The sequence below is a fragment of the Dasypus novemcinctus genome, chromosome X (assembly GCF_030445035.2).
Source record: "Dasypus novemcinctus isolate mDasNov1 chromosome X, mDasNov1.1.hap2, whole genome shotgun sequence".
NCBI lineage: Eukaryota > Metazoa > Chordata > Mammalia > Cingulata > Dasypodidae > Dasypus > Dasypus novemcinctus.
In genome coordinates this window covers 162,580,181-162,596,040 of record NC_080704.1, presented here as the reverse complement: position 1 = coordinate 162,596,040, position 15,860 = coordinate 162,580,181, and the positions used below count along the sequence as shown (strand labels likewise).

Here is a 15,860-nt window from a genome sequence, read left to right as displayed (position 1 = left end):
AACACCACAAACCATAGGATTCATCCCAGAAATGCAAGGTTGGTTCAACATACAACAATCAATCAATGCTGCATACTAACAGAATAAAAGAAGTAAATAAGCACATCATCTTAATAGCCACAGGAAAAACATTTGACAAAATGCAACACCCTTTCATGATAAAAACACTCAACAAACCAGGAATAATAGGGAATACCCAGCACCTTGATAAATGGCTCTATGAAAAACCTAAATCTAGCATCATACTTAATGGTGAAAGGCTGAATGCTTTTCCCTTAATATCAGAAAAAGGACAGTGATATCTACTTTCACCACTTCTATTCAACATTATACTGGAGCTTCTAGCCTGGGCAAGTAAGAAAGAAAAAGATATAAAAAGACATGCAAGTTAGTCAGGGTTCTCTAGGGAAACAAAACCAATAGGAGATACTTGCAAACAGTATTAGATTTTATAAAATTGTCTCACATGACCATGGGGATGCACAAGTCAAAATTCCAAAGGGCAGGATGCAAGCCAAGGATTCCGGTGAAGGTCCTCGATGAGTTCCCAAGGAGACACTCGTTGCCAGAGGTAGAGATGGGAATTCTGTACTTCAATGCTGAAATTTGAGGTGCCTCTTTTTAAAGCCTTTAACTGATTGAAGAAATGGCACTCATTGCTGAAGGCAATCTCTTCAGTTGATTGTAGATATAATCAGCCATAGATGCAATCAACTCACTGATGATTAAAGTCTATGAAATGCCCTTGTATTACAATAAGCCCAGTGCTTAATTGACCAAATTGGGGCCCCTTACCTGGCCAAGTAGACACAGCCTAGGCATCACAGAAAGGACCAAGTAAAACTATCCTTATTTGTTCTTATATGCATATATCTTATATATCGAAAAACATAAAGAACCCACAAAAAAAACTAAACTAATGAAAAAATTTAGCAAAGTTGCAGGATACAAGATCAATATATAAAAACCAATTTTAGTCCTATTGTATTAGTTAGCCAAAGGGGTGCTGATGCAAAATACCAGAAATCTGCTGGGTGTTATAAAGGGTATTTATTTGGGGTAGGAGCTTACAGTTACTAGGCCATAAAGTTTAAGTTACTTGCCTCACCAAAGTCTATTTCCACATGTTGGAGCAAGATGGCTGCTGATGTCTGCAAGGGTTCAGGCTTCCTGGGTTCCTATGTTCCTGGGGCTTGCTTTTCTCTTGGTTAAAGGTTCCTTTCTTCCTGGGGCTGGTTTCTTTTTCCTCTGCATATTTACTTCCTGGGCTCCAGTCTTCAGCATCAAACTGAAGTCTTCAGCATCTTCAGCATCAAACTCCAACATCAAAACTCCAACATCAGAAACCCCAACTCTATCCTTCACCATGCCTTTTGTCTGTGAGTCCACACCCACCAAGTGGTGGGGTCTCAACACCCTAATCATAACTCAGTCATGCTCAGGTACAGATCAGATTACAAGCATAATCCAATATTTCTTTTTGGAATTCATCAATTATATCAAACTGCTACACATATACACTAGCAATTAACAATCAAAAGAATGAGGTTAAGAAAACAATTCCATTTACCTTACCATCAAAAAGAATAAAATACATAGAAATATATTTAACAGAGTGTAAAACTTGTGTACACTGAAAACAATACAATGCTGAGAGAAATTATGGAGTTCTAAATAAATGGAGAAACATTCTATGTTCATGGATTGGAAGATTTTTCCTTTCTTTCCCCTGCATAAGAATGACAAGTAACTTATTTGGGTAATCTCACAGGCCATGCTAGGAAAACACTTTCATTTTAAAAACATTCCAGTGATATTATCTAACAATTCCAATATCTAACAATATTAATTTGCTTGATATTAATATATTAATATCAAGCAGTAGCTCATCTCCATTTTATATATGAGAAAACTGAGGATATCAAAATAAATGCCACCAGATTAATATACATTTATCCTTGTCTTTAAGGAGCTGGGGATCTCCTAAGGGAAATGATATGCAGACAAGTAGTTATAAGTTAAATTCAGAAGTAACCCTTCCTATCAGGGTGGAACCAGCACGGACTGAGATAAGGTAGAATCTATTTGAGGAAGACCAAAGTAAGTAACTGAGCTGAAACCAAAATCCAGGTTCCTTGACTCATACTTTTTTTTAACAGGTGAAACAATTTCATTTTACAGTTGAGTTTAAAAGTACAAGGATCCTAGGTTTTTCATAAGAAAACAGTAGCACAGATGCCCTATATGTCCTAGAAAATTATTATATGGACTATGTCAAAGAACAAAAGCACCCCATAATATGGTTTCAGTAGGTTACTTGGAAAAAAACTCATATCTTGACTGATTCCTAACACATACTGTTCCACTACTGTGCATCTTTTGGTTCAAAGTATAGATGACTGCAATTCAGGTATGTATTCCTGCATTGTTACATAATTGATAATACACATGTAGTCTGGTGTATTAGTCAGCCAAAGAGGCACTGATGTAAAATACCAGAAATTGGTTGATTTTTATAGTGTATTTATTTGGGGTAGGAGCTTATAGATACCAGGGAGTAAAGCATAAGTTACTTCCCTCACCAAAGTCTATTTTCACATGTTGGAGCAAGAGGCTGCTGGCACCTGTTAGGGTTCAGGTTTCCTGGGTTCCTCCCATCCAGGGTCTTGCTTCTCTCTGGGTTCAGTGTTCCTCTCTTCCCAGGGTTTGCTTCTTCCTGGGCTCAGGGTTCCTCTCTTCCTGGGGCTTGCTTCTGTTTCCTCTTTGAGCTTACTTCCCGGGGCTCCAGCTTAAGGCTTCAGCATCAAACTCCAACATCAAAACTCCAAAATCAAAAACCCACAACTCTGTCCTTTGCCATGCCTTTTATCTGTGAGTCCCCAACCACCAAGGGGTTGGGACTCAATGCCCTAATGTCATCGCCCAATCAAAGCCCTAATCATAACTTAATGCCCAGGTACAGACCAGATTACAAACATAATCCAATATTTATTTTTGGAATTCACAACCATATCAAACTGCTATATCTGGTTTATCACTTAATATTCTGTTGGTTCATTAGCCTTTTCTGCATGTTCATCAGAAGGTTGAGAAGGTTGTACCTTTCTCTGTGGTCTTTCTTCAGAACCTTCCAGGAATGGAGACTCATCATCATCATCATCATCATCATCATCATCATCAATCATAAGCTCCAACTATTTACCAACAATTTCCAATGGAAACATTCTTTGTAGTTAGGTCCTGCTCTGCAGTAAGCATCTTTCTTAAGACACACAGACCATGTTTAACCAGTTTGTTCAAATTATACTCCATAAGCACAGCCATGTATGTCTCCAAGTAAGTAAGAGCTGATTGAGAATGGGTGCCAATGGACATAGCTTTTTACAGTCAAAATAGTTAACAGATTGAAAAGTTTGGAAAATGTGAGGGCACATATCATAGCCAGCAATGAGCAGTCCCATACCATATGGTCTCAGGCCATATCGTTGTGCTGGTATCTGGGTTATGCTTCCAATTAGAAATAGAAAATGAGACGGGAAGAGGTCTGTCAAATACAAATCCGGAATAAAAACACTCGTGGTGCTCAATATTACATAAGAGTATAGCATTAGCAGTAAACCTCGTACTTGAGATATCAACATGGTTGTCAACACAGAGAAAATTTTTTGATGGACTGCAGGCTTTGATTGTGCCCTCTTCAATGCAACCAACACTGAATGGTTTTTTGATTTCAGACCAACTGTGGCTGAAACTTGCTTGACTGCTTCCATTACATTTTCAATTTGATGAATCCTGCCCTCCAAACAGCAACATCACTGTCATACTGGTTGTGAAACATGGTACCAGCAAGGGATTGGCTGCACCCTCCTGCAAATCAAGGTGTGATTCCTTGACCATTCTTTTGGTTTCCCTTTATTGTAAATTAAATATTGGATCAGTATATCAGAGATTGGGAGAGTTCAAAGAATCTTGCAGCAGACAGTCTGAATCTGCCTTGGTAGAACACGGCATGTGAGATGGGAAGGCCCAGTTGACAGGAAAGCAACAGAGGGGGCAGGGTACAGCACTCATTCATAGCTCCCGGAATCCTGTTTGGCTCTGCAGTGTCCTCTATTGCACTCCCAATCCCCGAAGGCAAGAGCCATATCTAGTCACTCTGAGATAAAAATCCTACCTCTAGAAGATACTAAACAAGTAAGACAGCATATTTCTTTTACTAATTTTTTGTGGTATTCAAAAATTATGTGCCCACAGCATGTTCATGTGATAACCTATATGACAAATCAAATTTTAACATTTCTCAAAAAAAAAAATGAAGGCTTCCTCATTAATTATATTGGGCATAAAACCTTTGCAGTAGGTAGGGGTCAATTCTAAAATATCCCTGCTACAACCATCCGATTATGTGTCACAAACCAAAACTTCCTTGGTTGCTGGTTGGTTCTATTGGAAGTAAGGGAGAACAATGACTCCATCTTTGCACAACCTCACAGTGATTACAATGTGGAGTGCCAGATTCTGGCAGGACCAAGAAAATGTAGGAGCCCATTTCCATCACACCCCACATGTCACGAAACCACTAAGGGCTGTGGCTAAGTTCTCCAGATGCTGAAAGACATTGGTTGTGCTGCCCATAGTACACACTGTGCATTGATACTAGAATGGGGAAGCTGGGCTGTTTTGTTCATACATCAAGTAAACAAGGAGGGGAGAGCATGGATCTTCATAAGTTGATATCAGCCTCTCAGTAATGCACAATGCCTGGCAGCCTCAAACCCAATATACATGAAGGGAAAAAAATGGAAATACCAATCTATGAGATAGGTGGGGTTCTATCACGTGATTCAAGCATATGTTTCCCAGTCCCTCTCTTTAATGACCCTCTTACACATGTATTAACCAGGCAAGCAGAAAAGTCACCTTGACGTTGGAAAGGTTCAAAGAATATTTGAACCCCATCTTGGCAGGACAACAGAGGGTAAGTATCCATTCCTCCTAGACTGAGATAACTAATACTTTAAAAGGCAAGGAAACCTACTGAAAACAAAAAATATCATACACATTGTGATGGTTAGGCTAATGTGTCAACTTGGCCAGGTAAGGTGCCCAGTTGTTTTATCAAGCAAGCACTAGGCTAATTGCAATACAAGGGCATTTCAGGGACTTTAACCATCAGTGAGTTGATCATATAGATGACTTGTTACATCTACAATCGACTAAGGAGATTTCCACCAGCAATAAGGGATGTCTCATAGTATTAGCCAAAGGGGTGCTGATGTAAAATACCAAAATTCTGTTGGTTTATATAAAGGGTATTTATTTGGGATAGAAGCTTACAGTTACAAGGCCATAAAGTGTAAGTTACTTCCCTTACCAAAGTCTGTTGCCATGTGTTAGAGGAAATGGCTGCTGATATTTAGCCTTGCTCATCCTCTTAATGCTCCATGGTCCCAGCTTCTTCCAATATCAGTTGTGGGCTGGGATAAGTCTAGTTTCTCTCCCAGGGCTTGATTCTCTCTGGGCTCAGCTGCTCTGCTTTCTTCACAAGGCCAGCTGTGAACTATCAGGCGAACAGCTTATCTCTCTTCCCAGGGTCTTCTCACGACCAAGCTCCTCTGTGTGCTTAATCCCTGGGGCTCCAGCTCAAAACTCCAACCTGATTTATGTGGCCCACTCAAAGCCTTAATCATGATTTAATCCAATAAAAGTGAAACCTCTAAATCCAATATAATCTAATATGCCTGGAGGGATAGACCAGTTTACAAACAAAATCCAATATCTAGTTTTTGGAATAAATAAACAATATCAAACCACCACACTCATACAATGAGTTAAAGGCCTTAAAAAGGAAAGAGATTTCAGCATTCAAAGAGAGAATTCCCATCTCTACTTGGGACAGCCATTGTCTCCCAGGAACACACCAAGGACCTATATCAGATCCCCTGGTTTGCAGTCAGCCCTATAGAATTTGTATTTGTGCATCCCCACAATCACATGAGACAGTTTTATAAAATCTAATACTATTTACAGATATCTCCTGTTGGTTCTGTTTCCCTAGAGAACCCTGATGAATACACACACTTTGGGAAAAGATCATTTAAGAGTAGCACCTGAAAGGGACAATATACTGGGAAGGGAGGAAAAAAACAACCTCCTTTTACTTCCAGTGAGAGAAATGGTAAGTCTCGTGGGAGAAATCACAACTTACCAGAAGCATGGAGAAAAGAAGAAACTGAGATGGGTGCTTTCTTCTCCATCTTCATTCTCATGGTATTGATCTGCAGCAAAGGGTAAAAGTAGAGACCACCTCAAAGAGAATGGGGTTGCTAGAGTTTCCAGTCATACTGCCAAGGCTGTGGGATGCTGGGTGCCCTATGATTCTAACAGTATAATATCTAATATTGTTCCAAATGATCCTGTGCCCTGGAGAAGAGTTACTGAGAGGAGGGAGTTCATCTTAGATTGCAATAATAATCATAGTTTCTAAATCAATTTCATCTAGTAAAATTATATCCCACCAAACAACAGCATGGAAGATTAGAAAGCTTAATGGGCTGAAAGTCAGGAGAACTGAGTGGCAATCCTGACCCTATTATTAATTACATGTCCCTGAGCAAGTCTGTATATTTCTAGAGCTTATGCTATTCCTCATGAAAAAGAAGAATACAAGTCAGCAAACATTACCCCTCAGATAGTTGGCTGGTAGGATAAATCAAATAATATATATGGTGCAACTTGTAAAACTGCTGGAGAAATGTGTCTTATAAGATTTGGGCTATTTAGAAAATCCTCAGTAAAAGTAACAGAAGAGGCATGTGTAGAAAGGTCATATCTGAGTCCATCTCCATCACACTCAAGACACAAACTCCAAAGTAGGGCCAACTGACACGGCACTGAACTCAAAAGCCATCTTCCATGACCATAGAACCTGTGGATCTCTGTAGCCCACAGGAGAACCAGTATCTGTGGTTATATCTACATTGCTGTCTCTGATAACCTGCTGAGGCATGCATAAGCGTTACCCCTCTGATGACCTCCCGACTATTTTTTGGAGACTCATAGCCATATAAACTCATTTGTCCTTTACCTATGGTTGGTGTTGAGGTTGGTGTATATTCAGGAGACCTGAATCTCTGGACTGTCCATGTGACAGCCAGACCCTGAGCCTCAGCAGACTTGCAACTCCTACCCTCTGGTTTACTGGACTTACCCTGGCCAGCTAAAAGAGATGTGAAGGTCAACCACCACACCAGGGAACCAAGAGTGCCTACAACTGCAAGCAGGAGAATTGCCTCCATCATCCATGTGGAATCTAAGGTCCTTCTCGATATAGAGGTGGAGTGGACATAACCATCCCAGGGTCCACAGGATAGAGGAATAGAGTATGGATTAGAGTGGACTTACTGATATTCTACTATGGAACTATTGTGATTAGTAATGGAAGAAATTGTAGCACTGATGTGGAGAAAGTGGCCATGGTAGCTGCTGAGGGTAGGGAGAGGGAAGAAGAGATATGATGTTGGGGCATTTTCAGAATTTCGAGTTGTCCTGGGTGGTACTGCAGAAACAGATGCTGGACAATGTATGTCCTGCCATGGCCCCCTGGATGGACTGGGGGAGAGTGTAAACTACAATGTAAACCACTATCCATGTGGTGCAGCAGTGCTCCAAAATGTATTCACCAAATGCAATGAATGTACCACGATAATGAAAGAGTTTGTTGATGTGGGAGGAGTGGGGTGAGGGGGGTGGGAGAGTATATGGGAACCTCATATTTTTTTAATGTAACATTTAAAAAATGAGGAAAATAAAATAAAATAAAACATACTACAGTACTGGGGGAGAGTGTGAACTATTATCCACGTGGTGCAGCAGTGCTCCAAAATGTGTTCACCAAGTGCAATGAGTATGCCACAATGATGGGGGAGTTTGTTGGTGTGGGAGGAGTGGGGTGGGGGAATGGGGGGTATACAGGAAGCTCTTATGTTTTTAATAATGTAAACTTTTTTGTGATATATGTACCTTCAAAAAATACAATTTACAAAAATGATGGGGGTGGGGGTTATATGGGAACCTCTTAAGCTTTTTAATGTAATGTTCTATGTGATCTATTAACTTTTATTGAAAAAGTGTTATTAAAAATTTTTAAAAAAGCATACTACAAAAAAAAGAAAATCCTCGTATGATTTGGAAGACATTTTAGATCCCTGATGCTCAAAGAGTGGCACTGAGTCAGAATGAAAAAATCTTATAGGGCCTCCAATTTGGCCAGCTTCAGGAATACCCAAACACCAGCCCTACTCCTCTCTCCCAACTGCAGAAAACATCCCCAGACACCGACACATACATATAAATTCTTTAAAGTCTTCAGGGATGGCATCAAAAAGTAGCAATGTCTTCCTGGGATATAAAATTATAATAATTCTATTTCAGTTCTCTTTTCTGTAAATGTAAGAAATTGGTAAATAGACTATAACACAGCAGAAAGAGCAATAGGCAAGAAACCAGAAGAACTGACCTCAGTTTCACAACTCAGCAACTCTGTGAGCTTGGACAGGACCCCCTTTCCTTTCTGGTTCTCACTTTCCTCATGTGTAAAACAAGAAGGTTGGAGTAGATGAGCACTAAACCCCTCCTTAGCACTAACATATGGACAATCCATGTGCTTTCAGTTCTACGATTAGAAATTACGACACCACACATAGCCTAAAGTGACCACAAGGTGTCAGAATATGTTCATCTAATGCCTATGTGATCTTTTTTTTTCTTTTTTCCTTCTTTATTTTCTTTTAAATGTTAAATTCAATAAATATGAAGTCCCCATATACTCCTCACCCCCCCCCCCACCCCACTCCTCCCACATCAACAACCTCTTCCATTATCGTGGCACATTCACTGCACCTGGTGAATACATTTTGGAGCACTGCTACACTACATGGACAGTGGTCTACATTGTAGTCTACACTCTCTCCGATTCCACCCAGTGGTCCATGGCAGGACACATAATGTCCAGCATCTGCCCCTGCAGTACCACCCAGGACAACTCCAAATCCTGAAAATGCACCCACATCATATCTCTTCTTCCCTCTCCCTACCCTCAGCAGCTACCGTGGCTACTTTCTCCACATCAATATTACAGTATCTTCCTTTACTAATCACAATAGTTCCCCTGCAGAACACCAGTAAGTCCACTCTAATCTATACTCTATTCCTCCATCTTGTGGACCCTGAGATGGCTAAGTCCACTCCACCTCTATATCAAGAGGGGGCTTAGATTCCACATGGATGATGGAGGCAATTCTGCTTGCAGTTGTAGGCACTCTTGGTTCCCTGGTGTGGTGGTTGACCTTCACGTCCCTTTTAGCTGGCCAGGGTAAGTCCAATAAACCAGAGGGTAAGAGTTGCAAGTCTGCTGAGGCTCAGGGTCTGACTGTCACACGGACAGTCCAGAGATTCAGGTCTCCTGAGTATACACCAACCCAAACACAAACCACAGGTCTGGTAAAAGTAAAAGAAAAGGCATGTGTAGAAAGGTCACATCTGAGTCCAACTCCATCACACTCAGAAACACAAATTCCAAGGTAGGGTCAACTGAAATGGCCCTGAACTCCAGAGCCATCTGCCATGACCATAGAACCTGTGGGTCTCCATAGCCCTCGGGAGAATCAATACCTGGGTTTCTATCTACTTTGGCTGTCTCTGGTACCCTGCTGAGGCATGCATAAGCATTACCCCTCTGAATGACCGCCCGAATCTTTTTTGGAGACTCATAGTCATATAAACTCATTTGTTTTTTCCATTTCCCCCTTTTATCTGAGGTCAAAAAAGCAGTTTTTAACACCTGATATTACATGTAGGCTGAGATATTCTGCTGATTTAAGTTGACCCTTTTATTCAAGGTCTTTTTCTAGTTACATCATCAGCTGGTGCTTGGTAGTAATCCCTCAGTGCCAGGGAGGCTCATCCCTGGAATTCATGTCCCATGCTGGGGGGAAGGTAATGCATTTACATGCTGAGTTTGGCTATCTTCAATTAACAATTCTGGTTATTTTGCATTAGACTAGAAGGCTAATTTTCATAGATTTCACACATTTTGAGAACCATCATATTAGCTCTATCAAGGAGGTAAGGCAAGTAGTATTAGTGAAGTTTATTCTGGAGATAATAGCGAGTCAACCAGAGAGCTTCTACCAGACAATATAAACCCTCACATTCTCTGGGAGACTATATGTCCATTTTCTTCACTGTCTTTGCTTTTGCTATTTTTGTTTCCCAAATCCAAATTTTACTCACCATTCACCAACTAGCTCTACCGATTCACAATAGCAATAAAAATAATGATCTGAAGAAATATATCACACGTGAAATGTGTAATACCTACATGAATAGGACTATGAAACTTTACTGAAAGATATGAAAGATGGTAATAAATGACAAAATATACCATGGTCTGGAAAAGTCAGTTCACCACAAATTTTTTTCAAAAAACTTCAAAAAAAATTTCAGTCTACCCATTCATCCAGAAGAGAAAAATGGACAAGAATGTTCCAGATTTTCTAGCCTCAAGAATATATTAAGGAAAAATAAAGAGGGGACATATACCCTACACAATATCAAAGCATTGTAAACTACAGTCATTGAAATGGAAATGGCACAGGACTTGGCAATTACATTGATGGATTAGAATAGAATTCAGAAACAGATCCTGTATATACAGAAATTTAGCATATGATAAAAGTTCTACTTCAAATAAGTGATGAAAATATTCAGTAAATAGTAATTGAAAAATCAGTTTTACTTGGAAAAATACAATTAACAGAAATCCTAACTGCATGTAGTAATGAATTAAGCACTAATGAATAGCACTGAATACATATTAGTATATAATAGAATCTCAACAAATATTTAGTAACAAGTGAAATTTTCTATTAGACTAGGAAAATACAGGACTGGAGAACAACTCACCATTCCAAATTGCTCAGTATATAACTGAGCTAGAATTAGGATCTAAATCCTCTGAGTTCCAGGGGGTTTGAGAGCTTGAATTGAAAAAAATAAACTCAGTTAGATGTCCAACATGATATGCATGTTGCCTTGTCAAATATTGCACCACAGTTTAATGTTCTTATGCAAGATAAACAAGTCTGTACATTGACATATCTTTAAAAAATAAAATTTAATTTTACCTTTCCTATAATTTTAGTGTATTGGATTATTATTTAATGTGTTAAGAAAGAAGCACATATGCATAGTATTTCATTTATTTTTTTATTTTAGTAACTGTATGTCAATATATGTAACTAATTTCATTTGTAATTTTATTTTATGCATTTAAAAACATTCTTGTGGGAACATGTTGGTACGAGTGTGATATATCTATTAAATAATACACAGTATAGTTTGGACTTAGTATGAGTTTTATTTTGATGTAGTGTGTTCTGAGTGCAGTGGATAACTGCCTGCAAAAAGGCTGGTAAGGATGGCAGTGAGGGTTTTAGGATGCAGTGTGGAAACTCAAATTTCTAAAAGTTTGCCAAAAATAACCATTTGAACAGACGATGAACTATGTTAGGTTATCAGGTATTGAAATTATGGGGAAGTTGTAAAACGTAATTTTGAATAATCCTCAAATTTAACTTAAAGACATGCTGATGTTGAGTGTCATAAAACCATCAGCCACTCCATTCTAAGAAGGGGTCCTCGGTTTTCACCCAACTGGCAAAGGAGTCTGTGGAACAAAAAAGGTTAAGAATTTGGAAGGGACAGGATATGTTGAATTCAGCTCACAATGAACAGTCTTGAGGGAGTTGTCATTCTTGTCACAAACTTTGCAAAAAATGTGACTCTACTATCAATCATCCCACAGCCCACATACGGCTGTCCTTCATTTTCTAAAAGCTATGAAAATTACAGATGGCAGCCGCCTTCAGGAAACTAAATAGCAACTTAGTAATGAGGTGTTTGAAGAAATCATGTTGAGACAAACCAGGCCCCACATAAATCAGCATAAGTATTTTTACTCATTGTTGAAAAGCCCTTGACCAGATTTTTTGACAGTAGAGAGAACCTGTAATATTTCTGGGTAGCTGTTACAAAGAATGAATAAAAAGTATTTTTCTTTTTCTTTTCTTTCAAATGTAGATCACCAATCTTGGATAAAGACCAAAGAACAAACCTGTTAGGAACCATTAAGGGATTTCTGAAACCAAGAAAGTTTTCATTTCTTTTTGGTTTCTAATTGGAAATAATAATAATAATAAATAATAATAAACAGCATTAGTTAGAAGGATGCACTTTAAATAAAAAAGATTAGGGATATGTTTGTGTTGTGTAGGAAAAAGACTTTCTGGTGGTTTCACTCAGTAAGATGCACACTTCAGACTTGCTTAATAAATAACTAAAGTTAATTATCTACAGTCTAACTTTGATGCTTGATTACTATTTGTGACATCTTCATATATATTTCAAATATACAAAATCAGAAGGTCAAGCAGGCTAAGATTTCTTGAGAGTACCACGTGTAGGTCATATTTTTTCTCAAGACTGACCCTTTACTGTTTCAACATTTTATTATGAAAAATTTTAAACATGCAGCAATATTGAAAGACTATTACAGTGAATGTATTAATGGTAGGTTGTCTAGATTCTACCATTAACAATTGTTTTATCATCTAACTTTCCATCCACCCCTCTAGACATTGATCAGTCCATCTTCTTGATGTATTTCAAATTGAATTGCATAGATAGTACACTTTGCCCTAAATTCGTTAGCATGCATATCATTAGTTGGGTTCAGTATTTTTTAAGTTTTATTCTTTGATGTAAAATTTACATGTGCTTTAAGGCACAAAACTTAAATGCGCGTTCTGAGTTTCGAAAGATGCATACATCTGTGTATCCAAACTCCTAACACAATATAGAACATGATTACCAGCCCAGAAACTCCCTAATGCCCCTTCTCAGTACGTGCCCTTAACCCCCCTGAAGCAGCCATTGTTTTTACTTTTTCTTCTGACAGTGGATTAGTTTTGTCTGTTCTATAACTCCATGATGCCAATGGAATCATACAGTAGTACTTTCATTCAGCTTATTGTTGGTGTATCAGTAGTTTGCTTCTTTTTTATTGCTGAAGGATATTCTGTTGTGACTATACCACAGTTTGTCTATTCATTCTACTATTGCTGGATATCAAGATTGTTTCTGTGTGTTTTAACTGTTATGAATAAAGTTACTGCAAATATTTCTGTACAGGTCTTTAGATCAGGGATCTTATCTATAGGTATTCTGAGTCTCTCCCCACAAAACTGAGAGTCCATTAGGATTTCGTGAACGGTTGTGAACTTCAGATCACCAAATCAGTTTAAATTTCAGCCCTGTTTTAGACGTGGTAAATTCAGTGGAGTGTTCTTCGTTTTCATTGCGCATTTGAGCACAGATGGATAAAAATTTTTGAAAAAGAAAGTAATGACCTTAGCATATTCTTGAAGTGTGAATGTACTATTTTCTTCAACTAATTTATATGTGAAATATCAGTTTGCAATTCTGGAAGGAAAAAAATAAAAGAATTGCTGTATTTAAAAAAAAAAAAAAAGGTTAAGAAACCCTGCCTTAAAGGTATAACTGAGGATTTCATCAGCCAGAAAGAAGAATTTCTATTGCTACTTCAGCCAGCTTCTCCTGGGGAATTCTTTTTTTTTTTTTATTTTTTATTTTTATTTTATTTTATTTTATTTTATTTTTTTTTATTGACTTTGTAATAATATTACATTAAAAATATATATGTGAGGTCCCATTCAACCCCATCCCCCCACCCCCCCTCTCCCCCCCCCCAACAACACTCGTTCCCATCATCATGACACATCCATTGGATTTGGTAAGTACATCTTTGGGCACCTCTGCACCTCATATACATTGGTTCACATCATAGCCCATACTCTCCTCCATTCCATCCAGTGGGCCCTGTGAGGATTTACAATGTCCGGTGATTGCCTCTGAAGTACCATCCAGGGCAGCTCCATGTCCCAAAGACGCCTCCACCTCTCATCTCTTCCTGCCTTTCCCCATACCCTTCATCCACTATGTCCACTTTTCCCATTCCAATGCCACCTCTTCTATGTGGACATTGGATTGGTTGTGTCCATTGCACCTCTATGTCAAGAGGAGGGTCAGATTCCACCTGGATGCTGGATGCAATCCTCCCATTTTCAGTTGTAATCACTCTAGGCTCCATGGTGTGGTGGTTGTCCTTCTTCAACTCCATCTTAGCTGAGTGTGGTAAGTCCAATAAATCAGATTGTAGGTGCTGGAGTCTGTTGAGGCTCAGGATCTGGCTATCACATTGTCAGTCCAGAGATTCAAATCCCCTAAATATATCTTAAACCCCAACATTAACTGCACCTCCAGCACATTGGCATGAAAGTCTTATGAAGGGAGATCCCATCTGAGTCCAGATTCATCACACATAAACACCATTTCCAAAGAGGGGCCATCTGCCCTGGTAGTTAACCCCATCGGCCATGACCATAACTCCCGTGGGTCTCTTTAGCCCTCAGAGGAACCAATATCTGGGGGTTGTATCTGCTTTATCTGTCTCTCTGACTCTGCTCAGTTGTGCATGAGGGCAAACCTTCTGCCAGCCTCCAGACTCTTTTTTAGAAACTCGTAGCCATATAAACTCATTTCTCCTTTCCATTTCCCCCTTACTTTAGGTCAAACAGCATTTTAAAGTCATGGTATTTTATGTAGACATGGATATTCTGCTGATCCGCATTGAACCTTCCGTATAAGGTCATTTTCCAGTTGCATCATCAGTTGGTAGTTGATAGTGGTCCCTCGTTGCCAGGGAGGCTCATCCCCGGGTGTCATGTCCCACGCTGGGGGGAAGGCATTGCATTTACATGCTGAGTTTGGCTTCGAGACTGGCCACATTTGAGTAACATGAAGGCTGACAGGAGGAAATTCCCAGGCACAAAGTTGTTCTAGGCCTTGTTCTTATTTTGGGTTTATCAGCTCACAAGCATAGTCATTAGCATCAGGGGCTCACTGTTGAACTCTCACTCCCTCCCGGTCCCCGCCACTGTACCTGGGAGACTGTCGCTGCTCCCCTAGGGACCACGACAGAGCACCACTGGTCTCCTGGGGAATTCTTAGTCACCTTCATGGAGTTCCCAGCTTTCTGCTTCTCCTGGAGAATTCAAGGTCAATATCAAGTTCCCATCTTGCAGCCTGCCCTATGGAATTTTGACTTGCCAATCCCTGCAATCAATTCTGTTTCTCTGGAAAACTCTAATACATATAGGAACCACTTAAATACGGACAGTTCTTCAGCCCGTTACTCCAAAGAAAGCACGTAGCTGCCATAATCAAAAGATGGATTGCACCCAATCTGTCAAGTAACAACCACCTAAGAGTCTACAGTCCTATTCCACCTCTGAATAGGAACCTTAATCTTATGGGCAGAGAAGAAGCTGAGAGCCATTTGAGAAAGGGGGCTAAACATTCCAGTCCAAATAGTTATGGCATCAGCATGGCATATGACATTTGCTTACAGCCTCAGCAGTGCAATTTATTCTAGTTATCAAAAGATTCATTTCTCCTAGAATGTTTTAGTCTACTAGGCTACTGAAAGCAATATACCAGAAATGGGTTGTCTTTTAACAATGGGAATTTATTAGTTTACAAACTTACAGTTCCGAGGCTGAGAAAAATGTCCAAATCAAGGTATCATCAGGCAATGCTTTCCCCAGAAGACAAGCTGCTGCTGATCCTATATTCCTCTGCCACATGGTGGCATCGGCTGGTATCTCTCTTCACACCCAGGGCTCCTTGCTTCAACTTCTTGGTTCTGTGGCTTTCTCTTT

At 39.4% G+C, this 15,860-nt stretch overlaps 1 pseudogene; it reads right to left on the bottom strand.

Moving 5' to 3' along the window:
* Positions 1 to 3,038: 3,038 nt before the first annotated feature.
* LOC101440606 (proteasome subunit alpha type-1 pseudogene) lies at positions 3,039 to 3,838 on the bottom strand (annotated as a pseudogene).
* Between the last annotated feature and the right edge of the window lie 12,022 nt (positions 3,839 to 15,860).